Genomic DNA, 12,038 nt, shown 5'->3' with positions numbered 1-12,038 from the left:
CGTCTGAATCCGAAGTGCAGGAGCTTTCGCGCTCCCACAAGATCCTCCCATCCGCAGTTGGATTCACGCAATCCTGGTCTCATGCAATTATCTTGTAAATTCAATCAAGATCATCGTCACTTTAATTGCTACGCACTAGTTCAGTGTAGCATGCTCCTTCGGCTGGGTCTAGTGGGACTACTATGCATAATGACTTTTTCTCAAAGATCATTTTGCACTTCTTTAGATTGATGACTCCATTCATATCAGTGGTCTAGTCTATTCCTAACAATGCGGGATAGGTATTGCTATCATCGACAATATCTATTACTTCAAAATTTGTCTATATGCTCGCGCCTTCAATATCAATTATTACCCCTTGCAACCTTCCCATGGGGTCTCACCTGGAAGCATTGCGATCTCTTTAAACCCGATGATTGACTTTGTCTCTAATTTTGGCCTGCTAAATTCTTTGTTCAACGCATTCTAGATCTCTAATATCCCTGCGTTTGGGATGTCATTAGAGTGCTCGATATACCACGTTAATGCACGATCTTGCAGTGCACTCACCAAAGTAGCCTTCTTAATGTTGTCATCTATGACACCTTGTGCTTCCCATACTACTCTTACCATGAACCATAATTGATCTCGATCCTCATTCCTTACTCCTCTGAATACTGGTAGTTTGATCGTGCTCGCCATACTGAACCATGGAGGTGGTGGAGGTGGAGTGGGTGGAGATGGAGGTGAAGGGGGTGACGTGGGTGATGGTGTGGATGGTAACCACAGAATCCGCTGCCTTATCAAACTGATCGCGCTTCTCGGAGAAACTTTCGCGAGCTCGTCCTCGTTCTCCTGCGAGGGTGAAATTAAAGGACTATTTTCTAATTCTTCACTACTTTCACTTCTGTAGATTCTTCCACTCCGTGTAGTACCAAACATTAATTTATTCGCATAACCCACTTTTCACGTAACAACATCTTGATCAAAGTATTGAAATATTTAATATACTTACCTCACGGTCCTTTGAGAAAACGTTGCTCTCCCTCACTGTAACTGACGATTGTGTCCATTGCGAACTCAATGATAAATCCTCCTATTATTCGGTTGAGCCAGTGTTCCACAACTCACACTATCCTATCCTCTGAGACTTCTAGTCTGCACACTAACTTCGGAGTCCACACTATTGGTTGGTTGAACCTACTCCTTCCTTGGCTATCAGCTAACCTCGTGATCCACTCATACAGCTCACACAAAAGGATGCAAAGAAAATCTCGTCGATTTATGTATACATGTAGCAATCCAACCACCTTTTCTCAGATACTTGCAGAGTTCTGTTTTCCTGTGTCGCGAACTCGGGAATCTTCCTATCCAACCACTCTTCAATTTCCTTCTTTGTTGGGTTCCAGTGGCATGACATTAGACATCCCTTATGCAGATCGAATTCCTGGCAACGGAACCATTTTTTGGCTTATGGGGCCTGACCCAGGTTTAGAAGTGATTTACCCAAGCAAATCCCACTACTACTGGCCCTTTCGGCAACAGTTCGCGGAGTGCGGACTGAGGTCTCACCCGAAGTAGTATTGGAGGGTGCTAGAACCAGGTTTCTGCACCTTGGGGATGTCTGATATGTGGTGATTGATACGCGGTCCAACCTTTTCACTTGTTGCGCTACACGCACTTGCGGGCGCCCAGTGCCCTGTGATACTGTCTTCGTGCAGTTCTAGTCACAACGCCACTCGTGTTATTTACCCACGTCTTCCTTAATTAGTCTACATTAGCTAATTACTTAGATTAAACTCACATATAAGCATTCATATAGGTAATTATCAATTGCACACAGTAAATAACAGATTAAAGTAATGCATAACATCAACATACAGATTCAAGAATAGATGCACAGAATAAACTTCTTTATTAGCTTCCAAATCCAAGTACAATCCTACTTACATACCTGACTCTGTCCTGCGCACTCAGCTGTAGGGGTTCGTGCACTCAGCTACAGACTCTACTAGGCCTCTGCGCACTCAGCTGCAGAGCCTCTTCCTACTACTATGACCCAATACACTTCACCTTTCACTCTATGCTTTTACCATGCCTTCACATCTATATTTTACTTGCTTTTCCAGAAACAAAAAAACTGTCATTACACTTAGAGCCTCACTCTATTTATACAATCCCATGGTCCACAGACCATGGGTTGGCCGAAACAACTTTACATTATTTTACAATTCTTAGGGTGGACAACCCTATGACTCATCCTAGAATTTTGTGCTCCGCGCCCGTACTTCGCGGAGTCTTACAATACAATGGACCAAAACTTAGGCTTTAAGCCCCAAAACCTACTGCGGGGGATCCCATGCCCAACAATATTCATATCGGGCAAACACCCAATATCATAGGCCCAAAGCGAGGTGGATAGGTGGCATAAGGTAGGTCCCATGAATATGTGTGCTTTATGTATCAAAACCAATGGTTGGGTGGAAATGTTGGTAAAGGTTTTATATAAAGTGGAAACAATTAATAAATGATATATATGTTAAAAGAATTTGCATGGGCCCTCCCTCATTCCCTCTCCATGTGGACCAGGCCACGTCACTCATCGGAGATCGTAAATTTTGGAGGTGCAATCAAATACAATGTTATGAAATCATTGTTTGTAGAGTTCCAACATTCAACTAGGCCCATGCACATATGTGTTGTCATTTTATGAGTCATACATTTGGACCGTTGTAATGTAGTAATTCTTCAAAGAATCAAACCTTGTTCCATCCAATGGTTTAAGCCCCAAAAGGCTTTGGCCATGAGTCCCGAGGCCCCAATCATGCAGTTTCCACCTAAGCCCCTCGGGCTAGGCTTATTGAAAGGTTTCACCCCCCCCCCCCCCCAATATTATCAAGTGGTATACCACATAAAAGCTTTGATACAACTATAAAATTGTTTCAAAGGCCATGTTGAGTTCCATAGGATTGATAAAGAAAGGTGAAGGCGATGGGAACCAACCGAGTAGAGAGAGGGGCACATTGAGGTAGATATGTTGCCTGATCAGAGGCCATAACAAGATTTTCATGGAGATATATTCCTCTTATCATCATTTCAGTTTCACTTGTTAATTTTGTTGTTTTTACTATTCTTAATATTGTATTTTCAAGAAATGCATCCTTTTGTTGTAATAATTTGAGGCGATAGATCATGCACACCCTGAAAACTATTCTATTAGACAGATGGAGCTCATGCCAATATATTTTGTAACTATTTACAAAGCTCTCCCTCTCATTATGAAAGGGAGGAAGAAACACTTAACAAAGGCTCTAGAATTTTGCACCCAAGGGGTCCAAATTCTGTGATTCAACTTTGGTTCTATTTTCCTGTTATGAGGGACTTGAGTGATACCTTGATGAATGTAAATGGATGGGTGAATTGGACTTGTTTTGAGTGATGAATGAAACCTTTAGTGATTCCAATCAAAGAAATATACAATATGTTTTGCATTTTTTTATCACTTCATGTATCCTTTTCTCCCTCTGAAATAGTGTAATGAAGCTGTCGGTTTCACTCTTATTCATGGTTGTATATTTTGTTGCTAAGTAGTAACAATACTTGTGGTAATTACATATTTACTTGTGTTATTCAATAGCCTACAATACCTGTATGAGAACAAATTTACATTTGCTAATTAGTAACAAATGTATTCATGATGTATAGAGTATGAAACCTTAATTAGCGCTCCATTTTTTATTCCAGTCCACCTCTTCGGTCTTCCATACTTTTGTTGGAACATCGTTTCTTAGGATTATGTCTTGTTTCCAGCCCTATGCATCGAATTCCCTCCCCTCTTTACTCCTCTTCACTTTTACTACAACTCCAATATTAAATTTCTTATTGTTGTGCATCAGCTACTAGAACTAGACATTCCTATTTCAGATGAGCCTGATTTACCCCTTGAGCATTTAGATCCATGTATTTTCTTGAGTTTACCTTGATGAAGGACTATTGAACCAATCACCCCTTCATTATCTTTTTCAATTACCTGACAATTGAGGTGCAACAGAAAGCCCTCATTGATAATATTCAAATGCACTCCTCTCTTAAGATGTCCTAGGCACTAGTCTACAATCAACCCAGAGGTTCTCTCTAGGAAGATTTTATATCTCCTGAATAAATTGTGCTACAGGTGCTAGAAAAAGTGACAACATCTTTCTGGCATCATTGCGAGGGAAAAAATTAGAATATTTTTCCCTGGGTACGACTATTTTTTATATTCCCTCTGCAAGGTGAGCAAGAGAAGTGTGGTTCAAATAATTCTCACCTCGATGACTCCATTGTTTCAATCTTATGGTAAACATCCTAGTGACTCCATTGTATATATATTTATTTGATCATCTTGGCTTTCAAGAGGCCTCATACTCACTCTGATACTAAACAGCTGAAAATTTCCCCTACCTTTGAACTTGAGATCACTCACCTAAAGGGGTTTTCAAAATGGATATTCCTGCATTCCTAGCCAACAAATTTTCACCATGGGATTTTTCTTCTATTACTAGTTATCCCAATCATGTCCCTTCATTTCAAGTATGGAATACCTATTTTCCTAGATTCAGAAGAAGCATAGATAAAAGGTCGGAGCAACACCTTAAGGATTTTCATGAATGCATGGAACAATAGGGTATTGCTTTTTAAGATGCGCAAATGAAATTGTTCATGGATTCTTTAGAATAAGATTTTAGAGTTTGGTACATAACAATACATCGTGGAAACATATATTCCTTAAAAGCTTTTCATATAACATTCAATCATTATTGCAAACTATTATATCCACTGAATGCTCTGTTTTAAGATTTCTACACACATTTTACTGTTAAAAATATTCCTAAGGTTAATGACCCTACTGAAGATGTTTGTGAGACTCCATTCCAAGAAGATATCTATTCACATCAAGAAGCATTGCCCAATGATAAAGAAAGAAAAGAGGGAAACATAATCCAACTGTAAATAACCCCTCAGAGATCTTATTCGACCGAATTTGATGATTCTCCTTCTTATGATGAGTATGACTCCGATGGGAAGTCTGTTGGCATTATGATTCTGGTTTGGCTCTATGGTACAGGTGTTGTACTTGATGGCAACTCACTCAAGTGGAAAATCTCTATTCAGGCTGTTAAAATGATGGAAAATAAGAGGTTCGCAGGTGCATCGTTCAAAAGGTGCGGACCCGCAGGTTCGCCGTCCAGGGAATGCAGACATACCCGCAGGTTCACCATTCATAAGGTGCGGTCCCCCAGTTCACTCACTCCAATGCAGAGAAGCGCGCTCACATGGGGTATCCTATGTTTGGCCCTTGGTATTTAGCCTGTCTTTTACGATCCTATGGTTTTGGCCCGTGGTATAGGATCTAATTTATTGAACCCCGGTTTGGATCCCTTGTATTAATTTTTAATGGCTTTGTCCCATGGTGTGGATAAGGTTTTGACTATAAAAAGGGGAAGGAGATCACTTGGCTAGACACTTGTGAAAATTGAATATCTTAAGATTTGAAATTTTGGGTGTTTGGTTTTACAACGCTAGATTTAAATCAAGGAGAAATCTTAAGGTGAATCTATTGATAAGTCATGAACTCTCGGGCGCATGATCAGATCTGTGGATCTGACTGACTGTGGCACATTGGAGGACTGTTAATTTGGCCTTAATCAAAGGTTCGCAGGCGATCCACGACATAGGTGCGGGGGTACGCAGTGCAGGAGAAGATGCAGTGTGGGGGTACGCAGCATAGAAGAAAGCAAAGTGGGGAGATACGTAGAGGCACAGAAGGAACAATGCAGTGCGTATCTCAGTTGAGGTACGCAGTTCAGCAGAAGGGGAAGGTGCGGTGGTACGCAGAGCAGCAGAAGGATACAGTGTGGATCTGTTCAGTTCAGGCACAGAAAGACTGCGGATATTCGCAAGGTTATATCGGTGAAGTTGCAGACCTGTCTTGAAACATTTGTTGGCTGTCTTTTATCTATTGCTGCAGAGTTCTGGGTTTAGATTTCTGGTATCACTTTTCTATTTACAACATTCTGAGAAGTTGGGTGATTTATTGGTTGATTGTATAAGGAGATTGGGTGATTTGCATGTACTTGATGATTATTTGATCTTCTTGGATCCAGTCTGAAAATTAATGAAATGTGGTCCTTAAAGAAGTAGAAGAGCAAAGGGGGTTGTAGCTCCCTTCCAGGAGAGACTTGAAAATGAGAGAGAGTTGTAGCTCTCTGCAGGTTGCAGCCTGCGTACTGGTAAAGGACTACACCAGTACAAAATCCTTGTAAAAGAAGCTTCTAATTGAAAGAATATAGAGACATATTGCAGCAGGTGGTTTTCACCCACATTGGGTTTCCACCTTATATCTGGTGTTGTTTGGTGTGGTTATCTATTTTTCTTGTTCTTGTTCATTATTATATGGTACTGACATACAAATTAATGATCAATATCTGAAGAACAAATTAAAGTGTAAATATGGAAGGCATATTGAAAAGAATTTGATAATACTGATTCACCCCCCCCTCAGTATTATTTCCAACAATTGGTATCAGAGCAGGTTCTTCAGAAGAAGCTTGATCGCTTGAAGGAAGATCTTGCATCATGAGCAACTACGAGAGGGAAGCATCAATCAGGCCACCAATTTTTGATGGGAGAAACTTCGTTTATTGGAAGGTAAGAGTTACTGCCTATCTTCAATCTCTTGGTACAAAAGTTTGGGATATCATAGATATAGGGTATACTTTTCCATCAGCAACTCCTACAGATCCGGCTAAGAAGAAGAAATATGAAACAAATGCAAAGGTGGTCAATACTCTATTAGGATGTCTATCTCAATTAGAATTTGTCAAGGTAATGCAGTTTAAATCTGCAAAAGAGATATGGGACAAGATTGTTCTGAGCTATGAAGGAGATGATCAGGTAAAAAGAGCAAAACTTCAAACCCTCAGGATTCAGTATGAAAATATCAGGATGTATAATGATGAAAGTGTGGCTAACTATTTTCTTCGTGTAGATGAGATTGTTAATTGTACGAAAAATTTGGGTGAAGAAATAAAAGAGGTTGTTGTGGTTGAAAAGTTTCTAAGATCTTTGTCCCCTAGGTTTAAATCTAAAGTTTCTGCTATAGAAGAAAAAGAGAATCTACAAAGCCTTAAAATGTCACGGCTGCATGGAATTCTAACTGCTTATGAAATGAAGAAAGGAGGTCCATCAGACAGGAGAGAAGCTGCCTTCAAGGCTTCAAGAAAAGGCGAGTACTACGAGTCAGGACACGTGTCAGAAGAAGAAGAAGAATCAAATTTTGTCAGAAATCTTCAACGGGGTACTGGACGGTTCTGAGGTAAGTTACCTTTCAAATACTTTGCTTGTGGAAGAGTCGGTCACTATGCTGCCAAATGTCCTCACAAGGATACGATTGACAAAGGGAAGGAACCTATTAGATGGAACAAGAAACAGAATGCAACTAAGAAAAGTTACTACACTCATGAAGAGAGTGATGGCCTGTCAAATAGTGACAAAGATGAACGAGGTAATGATTATAAACTCTTAATGGCTTTTGAAGATGATGATTACATGGATGCTATAGATGTGGATGAATTTTATGAAGCGATTTCTAGACTCAAGACATGTTTAGAAGAAAAGAATGTGATCATTGATACTCTGCAATTTCAACTTGATGAAAAAGAAAAATCTCTTGAGAAGTTAGAATGTGAAATTGTTGGCCTTAGAAAAGAAATTGAGAAAACAAAGGTTCTAAATCTTATGTTTGTTAAAGGATCTGAAACTCTGGATGAGATTATCAATGTACAGCATTCTCCTCTAATTAAGACAGGTCTGGGTTATAATGGAGAAACATCTCAAGCATCCACCTCAAAGAGTTATCTTGATGCAGCAAGGAGGAATGAACAAAAGCCCAATGGAGATCATCAGGTAAAGCAGGGACGAATTACATCAAGAACAAACAGAGATTACCAGGTAAACCAGGGGCAATCCATCTTAAGGGTGAACAAAATCTACAACCAGCCACAGGTAAAAACTTCTCAATTTGCTTCAAGAATGGATGACAATAGAAATTACAATCATCGCAGAAGTTTCTTCAATGGCCAATGCTTCTCTTGCCATAACTTTGGTCACAAAGCAGCTCAATGTGTTTCCTATAAGACAATCATGACTAGAGAAGCTCAAAAACAAAGAAGTATGACTGGGATTACGAAAAGGACCTATAACAACTTTTCGGCCCTTGAAAATGAAATTGAATGTTCTATTTGTAAGAACTTCGGTCATGAAGATTTTGAATGCAGGAGTAGGTTTCGGCAGACAAAGGAACAAGCCTCAAGCACCCGAACATGGAGAATAAAGGAACCACAACCAAAAAGATGTGGGATAGCTTTTTAAGCAAAAGGACAGGAAAATCTATGGTACATTGACAGTGGATGTTCGAAGCATATGACAGGTGATAAAGAAAAACTTGAATCATATACTGCTTTAGAAAAGGGTAAGAAAGTTTCTTTTGGAAATGATACCCCTGCAGCCATAAAAGGAAAAGGCACTGCTCATTTGAAAGAAAAGGTCAAAGCTGGAAATGTTTTGTATGTTGATGGATTGAAGCATAATCTACTGAGTGTCAATCAGATGTGCGATCAAGGAACCGAGATAATATTTCGATAAAATGGATGTAGTGTTCGTGATCTTGATACAGGAAAAACAGTGATCAAAGGCAGAAGAACTCCAAATAATCTATACATATTTGAAGAAGGACAACAACAATGCTATTTGAGCAAGGATGATGAACATTGGTTATGGCACCGGAGGTTGGGGCATCTAAGCTTTTCACAAATGAGGAAAGCATGCAAATACCAGGCAATTCATGGTCTTCCAGATATCAAAATTCCAGACAACACCATATGTAAATCATGTCAGTTTGGTAAAAAAACTAGAACTAACTTCCCTGAGAAGGAAGGATCAGCCAGTAGGCCTCTTGAACTAGTCCATACAGATGTATGTGGTCCATTTAGGACAAGGTCACCTCGAGGAGAAGAATACTTTATATTATTCATTGACGACTTCTCCAAGATGGTTTGGTTGGGACTTATGAAACACAAGGACGAAGCATTCGAAAAATTCAAATCTTTCAAAGCTTTGGCTGAAAACGAATCAGATCACAAAATTAAGTGCCTCGGGTCTGACAGAGGTGGGGAGTTTACCTCAAATGAATTTTTCGATTTCTGTGAAGAATATGGAATAATAAGGGAATTCTCTACAGCTAGGACTCCTCAGCAAAATGGAGTGGTGGAAAGGATGAATAGAACGGTCCAACAAATGGCTCGTGCTATGCTTGATGAGTCTGGGACTCCCGAAACCTTCTGGGGTGAAGTGGCATTTGCTGTGGTTGTTATCCTCAACAAAACAAATGTCCGAGTGAACAACACTCAAATTCCTCATGAGCTCTGGTATGGTGAGACTCCTTCAGTAAAGCATTTCAAAATTTTTGGGAGCAAATGCTATATCAAGAACACTGATGAACAGCTTGGTAAACTTGAACCTAGAGCAGATGAAGGAATTCTCCTTGGTTATTCTCCCCATAGCAAAGCATATAAGTGTTACAATAAAAGACTTAGAAGAATTGTTGACAGCATTGATGTAGTGGTTGATGAAAAAGGATACATCCCTAGGCAAGTAAATCATGAAAATATCGAAGAGGATGAAGACTACTCTCCAAATCAGACAAATGATGAAGAAGAACCTCAAGGGGCACCTGAAGAACAAATAAGGATAGAAGAGAAGACTCCATCCAGGTACGTTCAAAAGAATCATCCACAATATCAGATTTTGGGGCAGAAAGAAGCAGGTGTACAAACAAGAAGAACAATTGCAGAAGCCTCAAGATATTTAGCATTGCTCTCCTCCACTGAACCACAAAATGTAAGAGAGGCATGCAAATATGAATGCTGGGTCAAGGCGATGGATGAAGAACTTAAGCAGATAAAAAAGAACAACACTTGGGAATTGGTTCCTAGACCAAAAGATAAGAATGTCATAGGGACAAAATGGATCTTCAAAAATAAGTTGAATGAAAATGGAGAAGTAATTAGAGACAAGGCTAGACTTGTGTGTAAAGGATATGCTCAACAAGAAGGAATAGACTTCGAAGAAACTTTTGCTCCCGTTGCTAGACTTGAGGCCATCTGAATGTTCCTTGCTCTCTCAAGCTTTCAGAAGTTCAAAGTTTTTCAAATGGACGTAAAATCAGCCTTTCTGAATGGGGACTTAGAAGAAGAAGTGTACATTGAGCAACCAGATGGGTTCATCCTTGGGAATGATCCAAATCTCGTATGCAAACTAAAGAAGGCTCTCTATGGTCTTAAATAGGCTCCAAGGGATTGGTACTACCGTTTGGACAAATATCTTCATCAACAAGGTTTTTCAAAGGGATCAACAGATAGCAATCTTTACATAAAAATTGAAAACGACAAATTACTAATATTTGTTGTGTATGTAGATGATATTATCTTTGGCAACAATGAAGAAGCTATGAGTCAAAGCTTTGCCTTTGTGATGCAGAAAGAATTCGAAATGTCTTTGCTTGGAGAACTGACATATTTTCTTGGATTACAAATCCAACAAAATGAAGGCAGGATTTTCTTGTCTCAAACCAAGTATCTCAAGTAGATTTTGAAGAAATATGGCATGGAAGATGCAAAACCAGTATGTACCCCCATGGTCATAGGATGTAGCCTCAGTGCAAATGATGAATCAGCAGCAGTCAACCAACCAACCTACAGATCTATGATTGGAAGTCTACTTTATTTAACAAGTATCTGACCAGACATCATGCATGCAGTGGGAATAGTTGGAAGATTTCAGGCAAATCAAAAAGAAACTCATCTTTAGGCAGTGAAGAGAATTTTTAAGTACCTTCAAGGAACTGAAAACTATGGCTTATGGTATCCTAGAGATACAGATCTCACACTTCATGCTTATACAGATGCAGAATGGGTCGGAAGCATGGATGCCAGGAAGAGCACAAGTGGTGGTGCATTCTTTATGGGTTCCATATTATTATCTTGGTTCAACAAGAAATAGAGTTCGATTGCTTTATCCAAAAGCTGAAGAGGAATATGTGGCTGCTGCATCTTGTTGCACTCAACTCCTTTGGATGATGTAGACCTTGCAGGATTTTCAAATCACTTGTACTCCACCTATCTCCATCTCATGTGATAATACAAGTGCAATCAGCATTTCAAAGAACCCAGTCATGCATTCAAAGACCAAGCACATACCGATCAAGTATCACTTTCTCAGGGAACAAGTGCTTGAACAAAAGGTCAAGTTGGAGTATGTTCCTTCTAAGGAACAAGTTGCTGATATACTCACCAAACCATTGCCCAGGGAGACCTTTGAATACCTTAGGAAAAAGTTGGGGGTTGTTGATGTATCATCTTGTTGTTGAATCTCATCTGTTTCAGAGATTGTTGGTTGTATGCGAGGTTCATATGGGGTATACACGTACATTTGCTGGCTTATGGATTGGTCGAAGATCGAATGGCTTAGGTTCAGGGGGAGCACATATAATGCATTGTTGGCATTATGGTAGCACAGAAGGAGAACATGAATGCTGATCTAAATATTGCTGCAATATGTCTCTATCTCTTTCTCTTATGGTGTATGGTGGATTACGGTTTGTAGATCTGGTTTACCATCAGGGGGAGCATGATCAAAGAATTAAGCATGGTCTCAGGGGGAGCATAACCCTTTGCCCTTGATGTCAAAGGGGGAGAATGACGATGAGGATCTTGAGGTTGCCATCAAGTCCAAAGGGGGAGATTGTTGGCATTATGATTCTGGTTTGGCTCTATGGTACAGGTGTTGTACTTGATGGAAACTCACTCAAGTGAAAAATCTCTATTCAGGCTCTTAAAATTATGGAAAATAAGAGGTTCGCAGGTGCATCGTTCAAAAGGTGCGGACCCGCAGGTTCGCCGTCCAGGGAGTGCAGACATACCCGCAGGTTCACCGTTCATAAGGTGCGGTCCCCCAGTTCA

The sequence above is a fragment of the Pinus tabuliformis genome, chromosome 1_2, assembly GCF_031772625.1.
Source record: "Pinus tabuliformis cultivar Carrire ecotype Pingquan chromosome 1_2, CPIR1, whole genome shotgun sequence".
Classification (NCBI taxonomy): domain Eukaryota; kingdom Viridiplantae; phylum Streptophyta; class Pinopsida; order Pinales; family Pinaceae; genus Pinus; species Pinus tabuliformis.
Note: the sequence above shows the minus strand (reverse complement) of the source record.